This window comes from Pseudophryne corroboree, chromosome 8, assembly GCF_028390025.1.
Source record: "Pseudophryne corroboree isolate aPseCor3 chromosome 8, aPseCor3.hap2, whole genome shotgun sequence".
In the NCBI taxonomy this organism is placed as follows: Eukaryota; Metazoa; Chordata; class Amphibia; order Anura; family Myobatrachidae; genus Pseudophryne; species Pseudophryne corroboree.
Window position 1 is genome coordinate 176727483 of NC_086451.1, and position 12896 is coordinate 176740378.

At 46.6% G+C, this 12896-nt stretch overlaps 13 non-coding genes and 1 pseudogene across 13 annotated transcripts; 10 read left to right on the forward strand and 4 right to left on the reverse strand.

The window, feature by feature from the left end:
• Nucleotides 1–162: 162 nt before the first annotated feature.
• Nucleotides 163–304, reverse strand: LOC134952724 (U1 spliceosomal RNA; annotated as a pseudogene).
• Nucleotides 305–456: 152 nt separating this feature from the next.
• On the reverse strand, nt 457–620 carry LOC134951103 (U1 spliceosomal RNA). Its single transcript, XR_010183904.1, has one exon. It is a non-coding gene; the product is annotated as a U1 spliceosomal RNA (small nuclear RNA).
• Nucleotides 621–1295: 675 nt separating this feature from the next.
• On the reverse strand, nt 1296–1458 carry LOC134952240 (U1 spliceosomal RNA). The gene has a single exon (XR_010184807.1). It is a non-coding gene; the product is annotated as a U1 spliceosomal RNA (small nuclear RNA).
• A 152-nt stretch (nt 1459–1610) lies between these two features.
• LOC134950564 (U1 spliceosomal RNA) lies at nt 1611–1774 on the reverse strand. The gene has a single exon (XR_010183462.1). It is a non-coding gene; the product is annotated as a U1 spliceosomal RNA (small nuclear RNA).
• Nucleotides 1775–3866: 2092 nt separating this feature from the next.
• Nucleotides 3867–4030, forward strand: LOC134951502 (U1 spliceosomal RNA). The gene has a single exon (XR_010184230.1). It is a non-coding gene; the product is annotated as a U1 spliceosomal RNA (small nuclear RNA).
• Nucleotides 4031–4182: 152 nt separating this feature from the next.
• On the forward strand, nt 4183–4345 carry LOC134953064 (U1 spliceosomal RNA). The gene has a single exon (XR_010185402.1). It is a non-coding gene; the product is annotated as a U1 spliceosomal RNA (small nuclear RNA).
• Nucleotides 4346–5016: 671 nt separating this feature from the next.
• Nucleotides 5017–5180, forward strand: LOC134951127 (U1 spliceosomal RNA). Its single transcript, XR_010183924.1, has one exon. It is a non-coding gene; the product is annotated as a U1 spliceosomal RNA (small nuclear RNA).
• A 152-nt stretch (nt 5181–5332) lies between these two features.
• Nucleotides 5333–5495, forward strand: LOC134953264 (U1 spliceosomal RNA). The gene has a single exon (XR_010185529.1). It is a non-coding gene; the product is annotated as a U1 spliceosomal RNA (small nuclear RNA).
• A 2623-nt stretch (nt 5496–8118) lies between these two features.
• Nucleotides 8119–8282, forward strand: LOC134950372 (U1 spliceosomal RNA). The gene has a single exon (XR_010183303.1). It is a non-coding gene; the product is annotated as a U1 spliceosomal RNA (small nuclear RNA).
• A 152-nt stretch (nt 8283–8434) lies between these two features.
• LOC134952920 (U1 spliceosomal RNA) lies at nt 8435–8597 on the forward strand. Its single transcript, XR_010185295.1, has one exon. It is a non-coding gene; the product is annotated as a U1 spliceosomal RNA (small nuclear RNA).
• Nucleotides 8598–9253: 656 nt separating this feature from the next.
• LOC134951157 (U1 spliceosomal RNA) lies at nt 9254–9417 on the forward strand. Its single transcript, XR_010183948.1, has one exon. It is a non-coding gene; the product is annotated as a U1 spliceosomal RNA (small nuclear RNA).
• A 152-nt stretch (nt 9418–9569) lies between these two features.
• LOC134952741 (U1 spliceosomal RNA) lies at nt 9570–9732 on the forward strand. Its single transcript, XR_010185176.1, has one exon. It is a non-coding gene; the product is annotated as a U1 spliceosomal RNA (small nuclear RNA).
• A 671-nt stretch (nt 9733–10403) lies between these two features.
• On the forward strand, nt 10404–10567 carry LOC134951402 (U1 spliceosomal RNA). The gene has a single exon (XR_010184149.1). It is a non-coding gene; the product is annotated as a U1 spliceosomal RNA (small nuclear RNA).
• Nucleotides 10568–10719: 152 nt separating this feature from the next.
• Nucleotides 10720–10882, forward strand: LOC134952069 (U1 spliceosomal RNA). Its single transcript, XR_010184684.1, has one exon. It is a non-coding gene; the product is annotated as a U1 spliceosomal RNA (small nuclear RNA).
• Nucleotides 10883–12896: the final 2014 nt, after the last annotated feature.

The following is a 12896-nucleotide window of genomic DNA, read 5'->3' on the forward strand; positions in this document are numbered from 1 at the left end:
TTGCATTGTGCGTTGGAAGGCACAAAGTAAGCAGACGGGAGAGGTCAGAATAGTGCGCAAGGGCATAGAAGGGAGCGGCTCAAGAAAAGAGAAGTGGAAACAGACAGCAAACTAGGCTGGAGAGAGACCTGAGACAAAGAGATATGAATTATACGAGAGCCGACCAGGGGAAACACAAATTATGCAGTCAAGTTTCCCACATTTGGGGAAATCACAGGGGCAGCACACCCAGAGTGCAATGGGTGAGCCTTGCCCTGGGAGAAGCACCTACATGATCATAGTATCTCACCTGGCAGGTAAGTAGGAGTTTGGCTAGAGCTGGGGAGGGTCGCAGCTCGGGCACCCCCCTGTCAAGTGAAGGAGATCCAACTGAGGCAGCACAAGGGAACTCTCGAAAGAAGAACAAGGCTAGAGGAAGATCTGAGACAAAGAAATCTGACTTTTACCAGAGCTGACCAGAGGAAAGCACAAACACAGTCCCCCACTACCACAAATAATGCAGTCAAGTTTCCCACATTTGGGGAAATCACAGGGGTCAGCATACCCAGAATGCAATGAATGAACCTCAACCTGGGAGAACAATCTTCATGACCATGGTATCTCCTATGCAAAATAAGTATGATTTGGGATAGAGCTGGGGAGGGCCGCTGCTCAGGCACATCTCTGTCAAGTAAAGGAGATTCAACTGAGGCAGCACAAGGGAACTCTCATCTGGGGACAACAACTGCAGGGAGAACACATATTTTCAGATGAACATGGGAGGGCAGAAGGCTGCCTAATACTGAAGCACCCCCAAACAACAAACCAAATGCAACAACTAGTGCAAGCATTCCTGGGGGAAGGCCTGCAGCAGATGGATTTGCATATGGTGATGTCATCCAAGCAGTGGGTCAAAGTTGGCTGGAACCCTCATCTGCATATGAAAAGAGAAAAGGGGTATGCAGGGAATGGCGGCCTTTTGCGGCGCTTGGATGACCCTTAGTTCGCATTAAACACCCCCACCCTCCTTCGGTGTGGGGCTCATGTTGGCAATGCCCCAGCCCCTGAAGCATTCAAGCTGATTTCTTGCAGCAGCTTGGCACTGTAACAGCTCCAGAGCTGCTCTGTAATGCAAGTAAAAGTTTGTGGGCCCTGCAGCACTACCTGTAGTTTGCATTGTGCATTGGAAGGCACAAAGTAAGCAGACAGGAGGAGAAATCAGGATAGTGCACAAGGGTATAGAAGGGAGGGGCTCAAAAAAAAAAGAAGTGGAAACAGACTGCAAACTAGGCTGGAGAGAGACCTGAGACAAAGAGATCTGAATTATATGAAAGCCGACCAGTGGAAACACAAATTATGCAGTCAAGTTTCCCACATTTGGGGAAATCACAGGGGCAGCACACCCAGAGTGCAATGGGTGAGCCTTGCCCTGGGAGAAGCACCTTCATGATCATAGTATCTCACCTGGCAGGTAAGTAGGAGTTGGGCTAGAGCTGGGGAGGGTCGCTGCTTGGGCACCCCCCTGTCAAGTGAAGGAGATCCAACTGAGGCAGCACAAGGGAACTCTCGAAAGAAGAACAAGGCTAGAGGAAGATCTGAGACAAAGAAATCTGACTTTTACCAGAGCTGACCAGAGGAAAGCACAAACACAGTCCCCCACTACCACAAATAATGCAGTCAAGTTTCCCACATTTGGGGAAATCACAGGGGTCAGCATACCCAGAATGCAATGAATGAACCTCACCCTGGGAGAACAATCTTCATGACCATGGTATCTCCTATGCAAAATAAGTATGATTTGGGATAGGGCTGGGGAGGGCCGCTGCTCAGGCACATCTCTGTCAAGTTAAGAAGATTCAACTGAGGCAGCACAAGGGAACTCTCATCTGGGGACAACAACTGCAGGGAGAACACATATTTTCAGATGAACATGGGAGGGCAGAAGGCTGCCTAATACTGAAGCACCCCCAAACAACAAACCAAATGCAACAACTAGTGCAAGCATTCCTGGGGGAAGGCCTGCAGCAGATGGATTTGCATATGGTGATGTCATCCAAGCAGTGGGTCAAAGTTGGCTTCAACCCTCGTCTGCATATGAAAAGAGAAAAGGGGCGTGCAGGGCATGGCGGCCTTTTGCGGTGCTTGGATGACCCCTAGTTCGCATTAAACACCTCCACCCTCCTTCGGTGTGGGGCTCATGTTGGCTATGCCCCAGCCCCTGAAGCATTCAAGCTGATTTCTTGCAGAAGCTGGGCACTGTAACAGCTCCAGAGCTGCTCTGTATGGCAAGTAAAAGGGTGTGGGCCCTGCAGCACTACCTGTAGTTCGCATTGTGCGTTGGAAGGCACAAAGTAAGCAGATGGGAGAAGTCAGGATAGTGCGCAAGGGCATAGAAGGGAGCGGCTCAAGAAAAGAGAAGTGGAAACAGACAGCAAACTAGGCTGGAGAGCTCTTCTGTCTATATTTTGCAAACCTGCTCTTGTCCTCTCCAGCTGCTCCATGTAGATTTGACGTCTGGAAAAGTGCATAACCCACTGACAAGCAGGCACACTCCTGCATGAGTTTTCTCTCTCACTAGCTGGATGATACACAATCATTTGCATGTGCTCCACCTCTGACACACCACCCACCCAACCACCCAGTGACCAGAGCCACCCACAAGCCAACTGGCTCCGTGATTTAATTTGCACAGTGTAGTCATCCAGGCAGCATGTCCTTCTCAATGGAAGGATCTCTGGTTCCATGGAATCTTCCACATTGGAATGCTGCGGAATAAAAAGGATTTAAATATTCAGCTTGCTAGCATTCAATGTACCTGCGGCTTGGCTTTAGCACATGGGTCTTCATCCTGTGGCCCTCCAGCTGCTGTGAAACTACACATCCCAGCATGCCCTGCCACAGTTTTGCTATTAAGGTATGCTAAAACTGAGGCAGGGCATGCTGGGATGTGTAGTTCCACAGCAGCTGGAGGGTCGCAGGTTGAAGACCCATGTTCTAGCATGCCTGTTCTATGATGCATGTACCGTGATGTCACAATCAGCTTGGAATGGGGTGTCTAGCAGGCATTTGCTGACAGCCACTTGAGGGAGACACACATCAGGAGATGCAGCATATCGGAGGTCTTCGATGCCTTTCCAGCAAATGCACACCACCTGCTGCTGGTCTGGACACAAAACAATGCCCACAATCGAAGTCCCAAAATGCCCAACTACAGGATTCATGTAAGTAGTGAATTTAGGAATGAATTTAGAAGTAGGAAATTAAGTTAGTTCACAAGTACATTCAAATTCTATGCCCTTGCGCACTATCCTGACTTCTCCTGTCTGCTTACTTTGTGCCTTCCAACGCACAATGCGAACTACAGGTAGTGCTGCAGGGCCCACACCCTTTTACTTGCCTTACAGAGCAGCTCTGGAGCTGTTACAGTGCCCAGCTGCTGCAAGAAATCAGCTTGAATGCTTCAGGGGCTGGGGCATAGCCAACATGAGCCCCACACCGAAGGAGGGTGGAGGTGTTTAATGCGAACTAGGGGTCATCCAAGCGCCGCAAAAGGCCGCCATGCCCTGCATGCCCCTCTTCTCTATTCATATGCAGATGAGTGTTGAAGCCAACTTTGACCCACTGCTTGGATGACATCACCATATGCAAATCCATCTGCTGCAGGCCTTCCCCCAGGAATGCTTGCACTAGTTGTTGCATTTGGTTTGTTGTTTGGGGGTGCTTCAGTATTAGGCAGCCTTCTGCCCTCCCATGTTCATCTGAAAATTTGTGTTCTCCCTGCAGTTGTTGTCCCCCGATGAGAGTTCCCTTGTGCTGCCTCAGTTGAATCTCCTTTACTTGACAGAGATGTGCCTGAGCAGCGGCCCTCCCCAGCTCTATCCCAAATCATACTTATTTTGCATAGGAGATACCATGGTCATGAAGATTGTTTTCCCAGGGTGAGGTTCATTCATTGCATTCTGGGTATGCTGACCCCTGTGATTTCCCCAAATGTGGGAAACTGGACTGCATTATTTGTGGTAGTGAGGGACTGTGTTTGTGCTTTCCTCTGGTCAGCTCTGGTAAAAGTCAGATTTCTTTGTCTCAGATCTTCCTCTAGCCTTGTTCTTCTTTCGAGAGTTCCCTTGTGCTGCCTCAGTTGGATCTCCTTCACTTGACAGGGGGGTGCCCGAGCAGCGACCCTCCCCAGCTCTAGCCCAGCTCCTACTTACCTGCCAGGTGAGATACTATGATCATGAAGGTGCTTCTCCCAGGGCAAGGCTCACCCATTGCACTCTGGGTGGGCTACTCCTGCGGTTTCCCCAAATGTTGGACACTTGACTGCATAATTTGTGTTTCACCTGGTCGGCTCTCGTATAATTCAGATCTCTTTGTCTCAGGTCTCTCTCCAGCCTAATTTGCAGTCTGTTTCCACTTCTCTTTTCTTGAGTTGCTCCCTTCTATGCCCTTGCGCACTGTCCTGACTTCTCCCGTCTGCTTACTTTGTGCCTTCCAACGCACAATGCAAACTACAGGTAGTGCTGCAGGGCCCACACCCTTTTACTTGCCTTACAGAGCAGCTCTGGAGCTGTTACAGTGCCCAGCTGCTGCAAGAAATCAGCTTGAATGCTTCAGGGGCTGGGGCATAGCCATCATGAGCCCCACACCGAAGGAGGGTGGAGGTGTTTAATGCGAACTAGGGGTCATCCAAGCACCGCAAAAGGCCGCCATGCCCTGCATGCCAATTTTATCTTTTCATATGCAGACGAGGGTTGAAGCCAACTTTGACCCACTGCTTGGATGACATCACCATATGCAAATCCATCTGCTGCAGGCCTTCCCCCAGGAATGCTTGCACTAGTTGTTGCATTTGGTTTGTTGTTTGGGGGTGCTTCAGTATTAGGCAGCCTTCTGCCCTCCCATGTTCATCTGAAAATATGTGTACCTCCTGCAGTTGTTGTCCCCAGATGAGAGTTCCCTTGTGCTGCCTCAGTTGAATCTCCTTTACTTGACAGAGATGTGCCTGAGCAGCGGCCCTCTCCAGCCCTATCCCAAATCATACTTATTTTGCATAGGAGATACTATGGTCATGAAGATTGTTCTCCCAGGGTGAGGTTCATTCATTGCATTCTGGGTATGCTGACCCCTGTTATTTCCCCAAATGTGGTAAACTTGACAGCATTATTTGTGGTAGTGGGGGACTGTGTTTGTGCTTTCCTCTGGTCAGCTCTGGTAAAAGTCAGATTTCTTTGTCTCAGATCTTCCTCTAGCCTTGTTCTTCTTTCGAGAGTTCCCTTGTGTTGCCTTAGTTGGATCTCCTTCACTTGACAGGGGGGTGCCCGAGCAGTGACCCTCCCCAGCTCTAGCCCAACTCCTACTTACCTGCTAGGTGAGATACTATGATCATGAAGGTGCTTCTCCCAGGGCAAGGCTCACCAATTGCACTCTGGGTGTGCTGCTCCTGCGATATCCCCAAATGTGGGAAACTTGACTGCATAATTTGTGTTTCCCCTGGTCGGCTCTCGTATAATTCAGATCTCTTTGTCTCATGTCTCTCTCCAGCCTAGTTTGCTGTCTGTTTACACTTCTCTTTTCTTGAGCCACTCCCTTCTATGCCCTTGCGCACTATCTTGACTTCTACCGTCTGCTTACTTTGTGCCGTCCAACGCACAATGCGAACTACAGGTAGTGCTGCAGGGCCCACACCCTTTTAGTTGCCTTACAGAGCAGCTCTGGAGCTATTACAGTGCCCAGCTGCTGTAAGTAATCAGCTTGAATGCTTCAGGGGCTGGGGCATAGCCAACATGAGCCCCACACCGAAGTAGGGTGGAGGTGTTTAATGCGAACTAGGGGTCATCCAAGCGCCGCAAAAGGCCGCCATGCCCTGCACGCCCCTTTTCTCTTTTCATATGCAGACGAGGGTTGAAGCCAACTTTGACCCACTGCTTGGATGACATCACCATATGCAAATCCATCTGCTGCAGGCCTTCCCCCAGGAATGCTTGTACTAGTTGTTGCATTTGGTTTGTTGTTTGGGGGTGCTTCAGTATTAGGCAGCCTTCTGCCCTCCCATGTTCATCTGAAAATATGTGTTCTCCCTGCAGTTGTTGTCCCCAGATGAGAGTTCCCTTGTGCTGCCTCAGTTGAATCTCCTTTACTTGACAAGGGAGGCATTTTGGATTTTTTCTTTGGGTACCCTTACACCTGATGGTCTGAATGAGAGCATCGAACTGAACAACATTGGCAGTCTCTGAAGATTTTATCTATTGATTTACCTAATACATTATTTATTGAATATCCATTTATTGTATGTTTAATAAATAAAAAAATTATTAGAAGTAGCTATTTTGGAAACAGCTTTCCTCTTAGGATGAAACTGTATAATCCTGTTGTGTGTGTTCCTTTAAAGTTCTTTAGTAAAATCCACTAGTAATGATGAACATCAGATTTCTTCCTCCATCCTCTTTTTACACTTTCTCTTGGTTCTATATATATTTTTTTTTCTATTTTTATTTTTTTCCCCTCCTTCTCCCAAAAGGCCCCCCTCCCTCCCCCCCCTCCCTGTTTTAAATTTTAAAATCTTTAAATATTTAAATCTTCGAATCCTTAAATTGTCTGTTTAATATTTATTTTTTCTTCAATTCTTTTTGTTGTTTAAACAGCAATGTAGTTATTCCAGGGGTTAAAATAATGAAATATAGAAATAATATTAACAAAAATTAAAGGTAAAAATGAATTGATAGAATGATCCCATTAAAAGTAAATAAATAATATGGATGTTAAGCTGAGCAGGTTGGATTCGAACATGGGACTAGCTGCATAGAGTGCATTTGATGTTTCCCCTGCGCCACAAGAACTGCTTTAGTAATTGCATGGATTTATGTTACCCTAAAAGGTTTTATATAAGTAAATGGGGATCCTTAGTGCTGAGTCTCTGAATTATGTATATGTGATTATAGATATGAGGTATTGATTGAAAGATTATAGGTTAATCTGTATATAGATTATATATTTTCTGTTATTTTTTAAACCACCTTGTTGCTTATTTTATTATTATTTTTAATCACCATGTTGCTTATTTTTATATTATGAAATGCCTTTATATGTGCAATTGCAATTAGAAAGTTGTTCCATATGTGAGTCATTACATGTATGCATCCAATTAGTACATGTATGTATCCAATCAACTAATTAGTAATGCTATTGGTCCGGTGCATTTTAAAAAGAGCCTGCTAGGCTGCTGATGTATCCTCTGACGAAACCGCTCTTGGATAACAGCGGAAAAACGCGTAAGGAAGGTGATTACCGGACACTCTGATTGCTGAGATATAAGCCCGTTCATGAACGAGCTACATCACGGCGGACGTCTGATGTAAAGACAGCGGTGAAGGGGAAAAAGCAATTTGAGACCGAGCAAAAGGAGGTCTCTACCCCACGGCAGGGAGAAATATCCCGACCGCGAGTGCCAATAAGATCCAGCCACGGTTAACGGGGGTCGTAGCATACCGCTGTGTTTCACCAACCATCACAGCGCTCTCCCCCTGTTTTCTTTCATTACTCACGTGAGTTACATATGAACTTTAACTGCAGTAAATAAGAGGCGTTGGTTACAACTGTTGCTGTTCATCCACAAGAAGGAATTTAATGTATCAATTACAATTGGAAAGTAATGATTAAATTACAACAGCTGTATCCAGGAGGATTTTTTGGACACTTTAATAAACATTCCGTTGTCATCAAGGGCAATATGAAATAGATCCTGATTACATTTAGATATGGATAGTGGTGCCTATATATGTTGACTCCATTGTATTTTATTGAATGTGGGTTTCTTCTGTCTATATATATTTTTTAAAAATAAAGAGCTTGTATATTTTATTTTTTGCGCTCCCTTAATAACAAGTGTGATTATCTTTAAAATTTGGTTTATTATTGGTAGAACAGTACTACCTATGGGAGCAGCATTTTATAATATATGGTGAAAATTAATAGATGTATAAAGATTAAATAAGCAACAAATTGGTGAAATAGATAAGTTTTGATAGAATCGCTGGGTTCTATATATATATATTGACATTTGGTTATATATATGTATAGACTTTATAAATTCTTGACAGAGATGTGCCTGAGCAGCGGCCCTCCCCAGCCCTATCCCAAATCATACTTATTTTGCATAGGAGATACCATGGTCATGAAGATTGTTCTCCCAGGGTGAGGTTCATTCATTGCATTCTGGGTATGCTGACCCCTGTGATTTCCCCAAATGTGGGAAACTCGACTGCATTATTTGTGGTAGTGGGGGACTGTGTTTGTGCTTTCCTCTGGTCAGCTCTGGTAAAAGTCAGATTTATTTGTCTCAGATCTTCCTCTAGCCTTGTTCTTCTTTCGAGAGTTTCCATGTGCTGCCTCAGTTGGATCTCCTTCACTTGACAGGGGGGTGCCCAAGCAGCGACCCTCCCCAGCTCTAGCCCAACTCCTACTTACCTGCCAGGTGAGATACTATGATCATGAAGGTGCTTCTCCCAGGGCAAGGCTCACCCATTGCACTCTGGGTGTGCTGCTCCTGCGGTTTCCCCAAATGTTGGACACTTGACTGCATAATTTGTGTTTCCCCTGGTCGGCTCTCGTATAATTCAGATCTCTTTGTCTCAGGTCTCTCTCCAGCCTAGTTTGCTGTCTGTTTCCACTTCTCTTTTCTTGAGTTGCTCCCTTCTATGCCCTTGCGCACTATCCTCTCCCGTCTGCTTACTTTGTGCCTTCCAACGCACAATGCAAACCACAGGTAGTGCTGCAGGGCCCACACCCTTTTACTTACCTTACAGAGCAGCTCTGGAGCTGTTACAGTGCCCAGCTGCTGCAAGAAATCAGCTTGAATGCTTCAGGGGCTGGGGCATAGCCCCACACCGAAGGAGGGTGGAGGTGTTTAATGCAAACTAGGGGTCATCCAAGCGCCGCAAAAGGCCGCCATGCCCTGCACGCCCCTTTTCTCTTTTCATATGCAGACGAGGGTTGAAGCCATCTTTGACCCACTGCTTGGATGACATCACCATATGCAAATCCATCTGCTGCAGGCCTTCCCCCAGGAATGCTTGCACTAGTTGTTGCATTTGGTTTGTTGTTTGGGGGTGCTTCAGTATTAGGCAGCCTTCTGCCCTCCCATGTTCATCTGAAAATATGTGTTCTCCCTGCAGTTGTTGTCCCCAGATGAGAGTTCCCTTGTGCTGCCTCAGTTGAATCTCCTTTACTTGACAGAGATGTGCCTGAGCAGCGGCCCTCCCCAGCCCTATCCCAAGTCATACTTATTTTGCATAGGAGATACCATGGTCATGAAGATTGTTCTCCCAGGGTGAGGTTCATTCATTGCATTCTGGGTATGCTGACCCCTATGATTTCCCCAAATGTGGGAAACTCGACTGCATTATGTGTGGTAGTGGGGGACTGTGTTTGTTCTTTCCTCTGGTCAGCTCTGGTAAAAGTCAGATTTATTTGTCTCAGATCTTCCTCTAGCCTTGTTCTTCTATCGAGAGTTTCCTTGTGCTGCCTCAGTTGAATCTACTTTACTTGACAGGGGGGTGCCCGAGCAGCGACCCTCCCCAGCTCTATCCCAAATCCTACTTACCTGCCAGGTGAGATACTATGATCATGAAGGTGCTTCTCCCAGGGCAAGTCTCACCCATTGCACTCTGGGTGTGCTGCTCTTGCGATTTCCCCAAATGTGGGAAACTTGACTGCATAATTTGTGTTTCCCCTGGTCGGCTCTCGTATAATTCAGATCTCTTTGTCTCAGGTCTCTCTCCAGCCTAGTTTGCTGTCTATTTCCACTTCTTTTTTCTTGAGCCGCTCCCTTCTATGCCCTTGCGCACTATCCTGACTTCTCCCGTCTGCTTAATTTGTGCCTTCCAACGCACAATGCGAACTAAAGGTAGTGCTGCAGGGCCCACGCCCTTTTACTTGCCTTACAGAGCAGCTCTGGAGCTGTTACAGTGCCTAGCTGCTGCAAGAAATCAGCTTGAATGCTTCAGGGGCTGGGGCATAGCCAACATGAGCCCCACACCGAAGGAGGGTGGAGGTGTTTAATGCGAACTAGGGGTCATCCAAGCGCCGCAAAAGGCCGCCATGCCCTGCATGCCCCTCTTCTCTATTCATATGCAGATGAGGGTTCCAGCCAACTTTGGCCCACTGCTTGGATGACATCACCGTATGCAAATCCGTCTTCTGCAGACCTTCCCCCAGGAATGCTTGTACTAGTTGTTGCATTTGGTTTGTTGTTTGGGGGTGCTTCAGTATTAGGCAGCCTTCTGCCCTCCCATGTTCATCTGAAAATATGTGTTCTCCCTGCAGTTGTTGTCCCCAGATGAGAGTTCCCTTGTGCTGCCTCAGTTGAATCTCCTTTACTTGACAGAGATGTGCCTGAGCAGCGGCCCTCCCCAGCCCTATCCCAAATCATACTTATTTTGCATAGGAGATACCATGGTCATGAAGATTGTTCTCCCAGGGTGAGGTTCATTCATTGCATTCTGGGTATGCTGACCCCTGTGATTTCCCCAAATGTGGGAAACTTGACTGCATTATTTGTGGTAGTGAGTGACTGTGTTTGTGCTTTCCTCTGGTCAGCTCTGGTAAAAGTCAGATTTCTTTGTCTCAGATCTTCCTCTAGCCTTGTTCTTCTTTCGAGAGTTTCCTTGTGCTGCCTCAGTTGGATCTCCTTCACTTGACAGGGGGGTGCCCGAGCAGCGACCCTCCCCAGCTCTAGCCCAACTCCTACTTACCTGCCAGGTGAGATACTATGATCATGAAGGTGCTTCTCCCAGGGCAAGGCTCACCCATTGCACTCTGGGTGTGCTGCTCCTGCGATTTCCCCAAATGTGGGAAACTTGACTGCATAATTTGTGTTTCCCCTGGTCGGCTCTCGTATAATTCAGATCTCTTTGTCTCAGGTCTCTCTCCAGCCTAGTTTGCTGTCTGTTTCCACTTCTCTTTTCTTGAGCCGCTCCCTTCTATGCCCTTGCGCACTATCCCAGGATAATTATTGTAGCTGGTCTGCGGGTAACAGCTCTCAGATCCACTTCTAGAAAAAATGCAACAATGTAATTTGAGTGACAAACTGCAGAGATGAACCCTTTCTGTGACTGCTGCACAGGGATCACACAAACTCTATTCATAGGGCTGACTTCACTTAGGGGAGATGTTCTCGCCCCGCAAAGAAGTGCGAGTATATACCGCACTTACGGTACCATTGGATTTACAGATATTTTCTTGCAATACACTATGGGGGTCATTCTGAGTTGATTGCTCGCTAGCAGTTTTTAGCAGCCTTAAAACGGTGGAGTTAACATATCTCACGTGGAAGGTGGTCATGTTATTAGCCTTGGCTTCGGCTAGGCGAGTGTCGGAATTAGCGGCTTTGTCACATAAAAGCCCATATTTGGTGTTCCATGTGGATAGAGCGGAATTGCGGACCCATCCTCAATTCCTACCAAAAGTGGTCTCATCTTTTCATATGAACCAATCTATTGTGGTGCCTTTGGCTACGCGTGACTTGGAGGATTCCGAGTTACTTGATGTGGTCAGGGCTTTGAAAATTTACGTGGCCAGGACGGCTAGAGTCAGGAAAACTGAAGCGCTGTTTGTCCTGTATGCAACCAACAAGATTGGTGCCCCTGCTTCAAAGCAGGCTATTGCTCGCTGGATTTGTAACACGATTCAGCAAGCGCATTCTATGGCTGGATTGCAGTTACCGAAATCGGTCTAGGCCCATTCCACGAGGAAAGTGGGCTCTTCTTGGGCGGCTGCCCGAGGGGTCTCGGCACTACAGCTGTGTCGAGCTGCTACTTGGTCAGGTTCAAACACCTTTTCAAAATACTATAAGTTTGATACCCTGGCTGAGGAGGAACTCATGTTTGCTCAATCGGTGCTGCAGAGTCATCCGCACTCTCCCGCCCGTTTTGGAGCTTTGGTATAATCCCCATGGTCCTTATGGAGTCCCCAGCATCCTCTAGGACGTTAGAGAAAATAAGATTTTAAACCTACCGGTAAATCTTTTTCTCGTAGTCCGTAGAGGATGCTGGGCGCCCGTCCCAAGTGCGGACTACTTCTGCAATACTTGTATATAGTTATTGCTTCAATAAGGGTTATGTTATAGTTGCATCGGTCCTGCACTGATGCTACAGTATGTTGTTTTTTCGTACTCATAACTGGGTAGTTTATCACAAGTTATACAGTGTGATTGGTGTGGCTGGTATGAATCTTGCCCTGGATTAACAAAATCCTTTCCTCATACTGTCAGTCTCCTCTGGGCACAGTTTCTCTAACTGTGGCATAGAGGCGCATAGAGGGAGGAGCCAGTGCACACCCAGAACTAAAGTCTTTCTTAAAGTGCCCATGTCTCCTGCGGAGCCCGTCTATCCCCATGGTCCTTACGGAGTCCCCAGCACCCTCTACGGACTACGAGAAAAAGATTTACCGGTAGGTTTAAAATCTTATTTTCTACTTTATTCTTTTCTATCCTAGTTTATTACGACCAACTCTCATCCAAGGAGTTTGATATTCTACTACCTGCATGCAATTTAAATTGCTTAAATTGTTTATATGGTTGATTTGTCCTTCACAACCCATAATCTGCAACTTGGATGTACTTGTGTCATTGAAAATCTTATAATAAAAATGTTTATATATTGAAAAAAAAAGTTATAAGACATATGCATTCAATATTTGAAGAAACAAAATAAAATAAAGCTATGTATTGGGTTTCACTAACAAGCACATTGGAAGACTTGACTACTGTTAAAAGACATGCATTACATGGTATAGAGCCACAAACCACAATGTAGTAAAATAAAAACAAACTTACATGTGCTAGAGCTGGGGAGGGTCGCTGCTCGGGCAGCCCCCTGTCAAGTGAAGGAGATCCAACTGAGGCAGCACAAGGGAACTCTCGA